Below are 10,140 nucleotides of genomic sequence, written 5' to 3'. Positions count from 1 at the left end.
TTTCATTATACCAAATACACAAAATAATGTTCTTTTTAGCAACATCATATGACCCCTTTAAAAAGCGATTTAAAATGTGCACTTAAAAATATTTATGAATGTAATTTTTATTGTTTTATTAATCCACGTTTTAAAACATGAATTAAATAAACAGTTTTAAATTTGTCTATTTATTTATTTGTTAAAAAAGATTTTTTAAATTTATTGTTTTATTGTTTTATTAAACTACATTTAAAAACACGAATTAAATAAACATCTTTAAGTATGTCTATTAATTTGTCCATTTAAAAAGTGATATACAGGTGCATCTCAATAAATTAGAATGTCGTGGAAAAGTTTTATTTATTTCAGTAATTCAACTCAAATTGTGAAACTTGTGTATTAAATAAATTCAATGCACACAGACTGAAGTAGAGTTTGTGGCACTGCTGAGGTGGTATGGAAGCCCAGGTTTCTTTGACAGTGGCCTTCAGCTCATCTCAGCTTCAGCTCTTGTTTCTCATTTTCCTCTTGACAATACTCAATAGAGAATCTATGGGGTTCAGGTCTGGTGAGTTAAAATCATGAACAATGAAATAAGGAGCAGTTGGGTTAGGAGGGGGTAATTGTACTTACAATGACTGTTAGTCAGATGGAATATAGCTCACAAACTGCTTTAAAGTGTTGTGTTAACCTTTAAACTCCTAGGTCAGCCTTTTATTCTCAGACTGACCTCTTCCTTGTTATGTTAAAAGGTGTAAAGTAAAGGAATGTACAGGAAGCTCACTCAGGAAACAGGAAAGATGTTTGCACACTCCTGCACAATGCAGTTATTAGTAGCTTGAAGAGGTTGTTGGGAGGTTTATGCTCAGAAGTATTGTCGCGGTAATACAGAAAATAGCTGGAGCTGCATTATTATATTTTAAAAAGGTATGTGCATTTTTAAAGATACCTTTCTGGATTTTCTAAAGAATTTTAGCAAATGAACATATTTTGTTACCTCAGAGAAGTTACATGAACAGTCGGTACTCTGATCTTTCTCATGTATTCTTTATTGACATTTACAGTGGTTACCCACTGGGAGTGTCACTCGGTACTACTTGGTGAAAAACATAACATTATAAAATGCAACTTGTCTTCAAGACTATTGCTATCTTACATTTCATGTATACACAGACAAAAATGGAAACAACTGTCATTTATTTCAATTAATTTTTAAAGTGGTCTAATCAATTATTATGATTATTATTATTTATGTAATTTTTATAGTACATAACAGAAATATGATGCATATTTTTTTTTCCAAAAATTGTCTTTATAGTTAGTGAACTAAACATTGATTAACAAAAGGTTTTTAGTTTTATATTTAAGTAATATTTTGGCTTATATTTAAAGAAAATATATTTATTAAGTACAGATTTACTCAATCATATTATTTATTATTACATGACAAAATTGTGTTTCTATTCTAAAATTTATATGGTTGCTTTTAATAATGTAATTTTCTATGTGCAGTCTACTAGATTATAATCAAGCGCTCAAAAATAATTTTTAATGTTGACATAAATTGTAGTTCCCAACATGCTTTGCATGGGACTTAACAGGGATGCATTTTGAAATTACAGTGTTACACGGAGTTACCATTGTGGTGAAGAGTGGGTACGTAAACAATGTTTTCCACTACCAAAACAGTCATGCTGGATGATGTTGCATGCAGCATAACGCTCCCCACGGCATCTCCAGACTCACATGTCACATGTGCTCAGTGTGAACCTGCTCTTATCCGTGAAGAGAATGTGACACCAATGATGGACCTGCCCAGAGGCGTCATGCCCATTCAAACCGAGGGGGCACGTGCCTCCTCAAATTTTCGAGCCAAGTGGATTTGGAATGCAGCTTCCTAAAGCAAAAATAGCCAAATAATATATTTTTTTATATTTGATACAATCACAAGGGTGTGATGTGCGGCACATCACAAGCTGCTAAATTCAAATCTGCATTCGCTGGCTGGTGCTGAGCCAGAGACAGATGCGTTTTTACAGCGCTGCTCATTATAACCAATAACACATGATTCTGTTAAGCTTATGAATGCAATCACCAATCAGAGGCGTTCAGATGAGTCATCGCTGTAACACCGGAGTTTTGTTCAGGCGTGCGTCGCTGACTGAATTCAGATCTCTGGCGAATTAATTCTGTCATCAGAAACAACGAAGTGCAGATGTGCGTACGATGTAAGAAAGATATGCATTTCACAGTGTAAGCAGCTTCAGTGATTATAATGCGAATTTTTGAGAGTGCTTGAACTCTGGCTAGATAATGATAATGTTCTATGATAATGTAAATGTTCTTTGCTCTCTTTCTGTACAATGAAAGTGTTATAATTAGTAACTATCAATGATTTTATTAAATTCACGTTAAATAAAAAAAGTAAATCGTATTAAAAATATTTTATGGCATGACACCCATATCTGGTAGGCCTACTTAAGTAAAAAGTGTAGTTAATAGATTACACTAATGCTAGTCTACTTTGCCCATCGCCCGGTATAGATCAACTAACATGATCTATAAAGGTGCAAAATGCATTTACTACACATATTTGAGAATCACGATATTTCGAGATACCCCCCCCATTCACTTGTGCCCCCTCAAAAATAATAAGTGCATGACGGCCCTGGACCTGCCAATTCTGATGTTTTCTGGCCATGGAGTTGCATGGCGCTGGGCTGTGAGCACAGGTCCCATTACAGGATATCCGGCCTACATGCCACCTTCATGGATTCTGTTTCTGACAGTTTGGTCAGAAACATGCACACAAGTAGCCTGCTGGAAGTCATTTTGGGGGCTCTGGCAGTGCTTCTTTTCCTCCTTGCACAAAGAAGCAGATACCAGTCCTGCTGCTGGGTTGTTATGGTCCTGTCCATCTATCCTCATGTAAATTCAGTTAGAATAATAAGACACCACAGGGATGTTACAAATAAAATAAAATCAATATCAACAACATCCATCTTAGCACTGCAGAGGTAGCACAGTGTAACACAGGAGACTTGTGAGGATCCATGAGCAAGGAGGTTTAATGGACAAAGACAAAAACAGGGTCAAAACAGGCAGGGGTCAAATACTGTGCATGAAAACAGTCCAGGCAAACAAGTCTGAAACAGTAGGCAGAGTCAAAAACAGGCAAACAGCAAGGACCCTACCACAGAGGGGAATATCCAGTAAATAATGTACATAATTGCCAAAAAGAGGGCTATATATACACAGACTGACTGATGAGGTGTGCAGAACAGGTGTGGAGGGAACCAGATATTAATATTTTGGTGCTGGTTCCCTCGTGTAGTGGGAGAAGGAAATAGCATGTGTAGCACCAGATATAATACAGAAGTGTTTAATGCAGCTCTGAGGTGGCATGTGTAATGTTGCAGGAACAGGAGAAAACAGGCAGACACAAGGATCTATATCCAGGGAGTTGAATAAAGTAACAAAATAAACAAAGAACAAGAAATGCAGAGCAGTAAACAAAATACGGGTATAACGGCAACCATTACTATCAACAACTGACAAAGAAACAAGTGAAACACAAGGGCTATATATACAAAGAGGAGAACAACGGGCTAACAAGCAACAGGTGAGGCTAATTAATTACCATAGAAACTAACAAGGGTAACCATGACAACAAAAGAGGCAAGCAGGGAATAATGTCTCAGGTTACCCATGTAACCATGGTTCCCTGAGAAGGGAATGAGACACTGCGTCCTCTGGTGGTCCTATGGGGAATGACTTCAGCATGACCTGTGTCTGAAGCAAATGTCTAAACACGACAATAACATTGGCCGGCGACAGCCTATGATTTTAGCCACAGTATAAAAAGGGCGCAGAGAGAACACATAATCGGTTTCTTCATTTGAAGCTTGCGTCCGAGGCATGGAAAGAAAAGATTCAAGATTTTCAAGATTCAAGATTTTTCAAAATCCATAGAAGTTACAATTATTTTATAAATAAATAGTAAACAAAAAAATTAAATATAACAATATTTTAAAATAAAATTGTATACAATATTGTATAAAAGTTTGGAGTATGATCCCTTTCGAGGGAACTTGAACTGCATCCTCTAGAGGTCGCTATGGGGAACGCCTTCGGCGTGACCAGTGTCTGAAGCAAATGTCTAAACACGACAATAACATTGGCCGGCGACAGCCTATGATTTTAGCCACAGTATAAAAAGGGCGCAGAGAGAACACATAATCGGTTTCTTCATTTGAAGCTTGCGTCCGAGGCATGGAAAGAAAAGATTCAAGATTTTCAAGATTCAAGATTTTTATTTGTCACATACATGGTTATATAGAGAATATATGACCAGCAGTGAAATGTAAGTCAGGTCCGCTCCATGGACAGTGCAATTATTAAAGAATACAAACACAAGAAAATTATATATAAATACAGGTATGGAAAAAGTAAGATAAAAGAATAAGAATAAAATAAAATGCGCAGGACAGTATACTGTAGACTTAATAAATATTAAGATGAGCAGGAATGTACAAGAGAAGAATGTGCAAACAGGTTGTACAGGGTAGTTACATAGCAGCAATAGAGGTAAAAAAGTAAAATAACAACTTGTTGTTAAAAAAAATAAAATATTACAGAAATTGCTGTGTGCAAGTGACAATGTCAATATATTTTAAGTATCTTACTGATAATTAAGTGAAGTCATGTTGGTGTTAAGAGACTGAGTTTGAGTTTAGGAGCCTGATGGCCTGGGGGAAGAAGCTCCTCCTAAGTCTCTCGGTTTTTGCCATCAGGCTACGGAAGCGCTTACCAGATGGCAGCAAAATGAAAAGACAGTTACCAGGGTGGTTGGAGTCCTTGATGATTTTAAGAGCTCTGCTTTTGCAGCGTTTGAGGTAGATGTCCTGTAGAGAGGGGAGAGCAGACCTCGAGATGCGCTCGGCTAAGTGCACAACTCTCTGCAGGGCTTTGCAGTCTTGACTGGAGTTGTTTCCATACCACACTGAGATACACTGAGTCAGTACATGTGGAGCTGTGGGAAGACACGCAGTCATGTGTGTAGAGAGAGTAGAGCAGAGGACTCAGGACACAGCCCTGTGGAGCTCCCACGTTCAGGGTGATGGAGCTGGAGGTGAACTGGCCTACTTTCACCACTTGAGGTATACCAGTGAGGAAATCTAGAATCCAGAATCTAGAAAGAGGACGTACTGTCTCGTTCCCTTTTCAGGGAATCATGGTTACATGCGTAACCTGAGACATTCCCTTTCGTGGGACCTCGAACTGTGTCCTCTAGCGATCACTATGGGGAACGAAATTCCCACACTCATGCTGAGTGGAGTGCATGCCAAGCACCAAGGTGAATACTAACTCTACCGCATAGCCATAGAAGTTGCCCCATGGACGCCTCAGTGGCTGTCAGTGACGATATCCCTTTCGGCCAAAGGCCCAAGCTACATACCCAAAGTAACTTACCTGTAAAAGGCTGAACAAAGAAAGCCCGGTCCCAGGGCAGAGCTCAATGCCTTTGAATCAGATAACAATGTGGGGATATGGCGGGGCGTATAGGTTCTCCATATTACCAGACCCTGGCTTGTCACCTAAGGGGACTTCATACATCAACCACTAATTCTCCCAGGGAGGCTACTAAGATAGCCAATCTACCTGTCTGCCAGAGGCAGAGTCTCAAAAACTGATGCGAGTAAGGGAATTGCAAGGAACCGGCACTATACACCTCCACTGTACCTGAGAAGGAGACTTCCCATAGGATCTCTTTCTCCAGATCCCTCGAGCTGGCAGGCGTATACCCCTGCAGCCCAGTCAGATGGGAAACATTTCTTATAGTATCACTAAGGATACATGTCTAGAGTGTGACCCAAGGTGAGAACTGGGGTCTGACCAACTCTGAAAAAGGGTATGATGCTGGCCGCATGTGACCCTTACCAATATGGATTTTAGAAAGTGCAGAAGGATGCTCAGCGTGTGCACTTACCATAAACGTGGATTTTAGAAAGCACTTAGTGCCATTATAGCGGCCATGAAGAGGCCTAGCGACCTGGAATGACTGCATCATGGAGCTCTGGGGAGTGGAGTACTCAACTCTTTGAGTAAGAGGAGGACTCACATACTTGACCTTGCGTATAACATGACTCCTGAGAGTAACGTGCTTAAGGTGGCCCATCAAACAAGAAGGGGCACTGTCGCTTACAGTCCATCAGGAGAGCTACAAGGATGGCCTAACAATCTGATATGACTGCTTCACAGGCTCAAGAGAGCAGAGTACTCAACTCTCAAAGTGACAGGAGAACTCACATGCTCAGAGGGGCACATGATGGTGGCTCTGGGAGTGGCATACTCATATGAGACCCTCAACTGAGGGGAGCACCACCAACTCAACGATAAGGGCAGTAGCATGATGGAAGCTCTGTGACCCTGTAATGAGGGGAACAAATCCACCTGGTATGGTTGCCTCGTGGAGCTCTAGGGAGTGGAGGACTCGAATCTCAGAAATGAGAGGGGAACTCAGATGCTCATCCTGGGAGCGACATGCTCATAGGCAACCCTCCAGTATCAGGGGAGCACTGCCAAGCTCAACCATAAGAGCCACCTAACAGGGATGCGAAGATGGCCTAACAACCTGGTATGCTGCCTACGGAGCTCCAAGTGTGGAGTTCTTGGCCCTCAGTTCAAGAGGAGAACTCACATGCTCAGCCTGGGAGCGGCAAGCTCATAGACAACCCTCCTGCAGTGAGGGGAGAACTGCCAAGCTCATAAGGGCAGCCTTGACTGCACACAGAGCTCCAGGAGCAGAGTTCTTAGTTCTCAGAACTAGTGTTGTCAAAAGTACCAACCACGATACCAGTCGGTACTGAAATTTTAAAAACGTCCATTTCCCACTAACATTTGAACGCTGTTGAGTGGATTCTTAAACACCGCTGATTGGCCATTGTGTTCAGGCTCTTCACCTAGCGCTCACACAGAAGCACATGGAGCAAAGCCTCTGACGAGAGACATGCACTCCTAGTCTGCTTGCTAACATAGACAAAACGGCAGTGAAGATGAAGAAGAGGATGACGTGTTCTCTTGGTGACGTCATAAGCAGTCGCCGGCCAATGTTATTGTCATTTTTAGACATTTGCTTCAGACACTGGTCACACTGAAGGCGTTCACCATAGCGACCGCTAGAGGATGCAGTTTGAGTTACCTCGAAAGGGAAACATGGGGAGTGAACACAGAAACAAGTGGAACAACTTCAACAATAAAATTCCAAAGACAAACACTAGGAATCTACACAGAAACACTTGTTACAGCATGACTGCATTTACATAGCAAGTATAATTGCATTATAATGTTATAAGGTAAGAAGTGAATACATTGAGGGTCTGCTGATTGTCACACCTTTAGTAGCGTGGGGGAAGCTGCCTTTCTGTATATCTGAGTTAAGGGCCATAGGCCAGATTCAAGTACTTAACGGCATCTCCCTTTCTTTATTTTACTTCATAAAGTTACATGCTCTCTCTATTTCTGTGTGCATGCGTGAATGTCTGTTGAGAGAGTGTGATGAGTTTGAGTTGTGTCCGCTGTAGCATTCTTTCATGTTTTTTCTTGTTATAGTTCCTGTGAATGAAGACAAAGTTTGTTGTTTTTTGGCTGTCGGTAGCCCAGCTCAAAACTGATGCTTTTGGTTCATTAATGTGGCAGCTTGGAGTTAAAGTGGTGTCCGCCGCAAGTTTGGAAGAGTGTATTTTGGTTATTGGAGAAGTTGTTAGAAATAAAAATGTTATAGAAGAATCGCAAATTAGCAACACAATGTTTGCTTTCTCAGAGTTATTTCTTGTCATTTCATTGAGGAAATTGAGGACTTCGGGGAAATTGGGTATTTCATTCAGAGCAAATGTAATTTTGTTTTATTTGTTGATTACCCCTTTTTACGTCTGTGTTGATTGTATGGATTAAGGGTGTAAGGAGTGAAATTATTTCCTTATGAAATTAATTCCGTGTGAAGCCGAAACTCAGGAACTCTCGTAACACATGCCATGCAACAAAACAATAAACTCTCTAATCTGACAGGAAGATCTGGGTTTTAGCTGGATTAGCATAGAAACATGATAACAACATGCTAGTAACTTGCTAATCATGTTAGAAACATGCTAACAAACTGCTAGTAACTTGCTAATCATGCTAACAACATGATAGTAACATGCTAATCATGCTAGAAACGTGATAGTAACTTGGTAATCATTCTAACAAAATGTTAACACCATGCTAGTAATGTGCTAATCATGCTATAAACATGCTAACAACTTTGCTAAACATGCTAGAAACATGCTAGTATCATGCTAGTAACATGCCAATCATGCTAGAATCATGCTAGTAACTCGCTAATCATGTTAACAACATGCTAGTAACATTCTAATCACGCTAGAAACGTGCTAGTAACTTGTTAATCATGCTAACAAAATGCCAACACAATGCTAGTAATGTGCTAATCATGCTAGAAACATGCTAGCAACTTGGAAACATGCTAGAAACATGCTAGCATCATGCTAGTAACATGTTAATCATGCTAGAATAATGCTAGCAACATGTTAGTAACTTGCTAATCATGTTAACAACATGCTAGTAACTTGCTAATCATGCTAATAACATGCTTGTATCTTGCTAATCATGTTAACAACATGGTAAACATGATAGAAACATGCTAGCAACATGCTAGTAACATGCTAATCGTGCTAGAATCATGCTAGTAACTTGCTAACCATGCTAGTAACTTGCTAATCATGCAAACATGCTAATAAAACTCTAATCATGCTAGAATCATGTTAGCAACATTCTAACCATGCTAGTAGCATGCTAATCACGCTATATACATGCTAATCATGTTAGAAACATGCTAGCAACACGCTAGTAACATGCTAATAATGCTAGAATCATGCTATTAACTTGCCAACCAATGCTAGTAACTTGCTAATCATGCTATAATCATGCTAGTAACATGCTAATAATGCTACAATCATGATAGTAACTTGTTAACCATGCTAGTAACATGCTAGTATCGTGCTAGTCATGCTAAAAAAGACATTTCAACTTAGCAAGGTTAAGCAGCCAAAACATTTCCAGACTCAAAAATGTATAGCTGTGTAAGTTCATTTTAATCTGTCGGTTTGTCTATCTATCTATCTATCTATCTATCTATCTATCCATCTATCTTATATTGCCTTCAAAACATTAAAACTTTAAACAGTAGAACTACTTAAAGCCAGATTTGGAAAGAGTATGAAAATATTCTACTCAAGTAAAAGTACCATTACATTAATGGAATTTTACTTAAGTACAAGTAAAAGTACCACTCTAAAAATCTATTCAAGTAAAAGTAAAAAGTAACTTGTTTAAAATTTACTCTGAGTAAAAAATTACTTAATTACTGCACTATGGCGAGTGTATCATGCCATGGATAATCTACCGAAATAGACAGTTGTGTACCTTTACGTGAGAGAAGGGGTACGTCTCCACCACAGACGCGTGACAACAACATCGTTTAGAAGTACGTCGCACCACAGACTCGTGACACTAACGTCGTTGAGAAGTACGTCGCACCACAGACACGTGACACTAACGTCGTTGAGAAGTACGTCGCACCACAGACACGTGACACTAACGTCGTTGAGAAGTATGTCGCACCATTGACATGTGACACTAACGTCGTTGAGAAGTACGTCGCACCACAATCAAATAATCTTACCCTCGTGTTTTTTTTAACTTCTCTTATCTTTCCTTTGTTATTTTTCTTATCAATCATTGTTAACTTCTTCCTTTTACTGTCCTGTGTTCTGATGACATTGAATATATCCTTGATACAAATTGTGTATTGTATACAAAGTTGTAGCCTATGTCATTAATGTCATCTCTGTGCTGTTTACAAACATAATTAAAAATATTTAAAAATAATTCACTCACTTTCTCCTGGAGATTAAGAACTATGTGCAAATTATACACCATGTCATTTTCACAATTATTAACAACAACTTTAAAGATGAACACATAAATTCATTAGGCCTAATTATAATCTATAAACATAATATTCTGGAATGTGTCATTCTGAGCTTTTACTTTAGATGTCCTAGGTATATAAATTATTGGTAAGAATTTTAATTAACACAG

The 10,140-nt window shown here is 39.2% G+C and overlaps 1 long non-coding RNA gene across 1 annotated transcript in view; it reads left to right on the top strand.

Annotated features, from left to right (window-relative positions):
- Positions 1-835: 835 nt before the first annotated feature.
- Positions 836-10,140, top strand: part of LOC107687154 (uncharacterized) — a 23,340-nt gene continuing 14,035 nt past the window's right edge. Inside the window, exon 1 of the long non-coding RNA XR_001634100.1 lies at positions 836-909. This is a non-coding gene — a long non-coding RNA (uncharacterized LOC107687154). The remainder of the gene's footprint in view (positions 910-10,140) is intronic.

This window comes from Sinocyclocheilus anshuiensis, unplaced genomic scaffold (genome assembly GCF_001515605.1).
Source record: "Sinocyclocheilus anshuiensis isolate Anshui unplaced genomic scaffold, SAMN03320099.WGS_v1.1 scaffold3322, whole genome shotgun sequence".
Taxonomy (NCBI): domain Eukaryota; kingdom Metazoa; phylum Chordata; class Actinopteri; order Cypriniformes; family Cyprinidae; genus Sinocyclocheilus; species Sinocyclocheilus anshuiensis.
The sequence above is the reverse complement of the archived record's forward strand: the minus strand, read 5'-3'. Positions and strand labels throughout refer to the sequence as shown.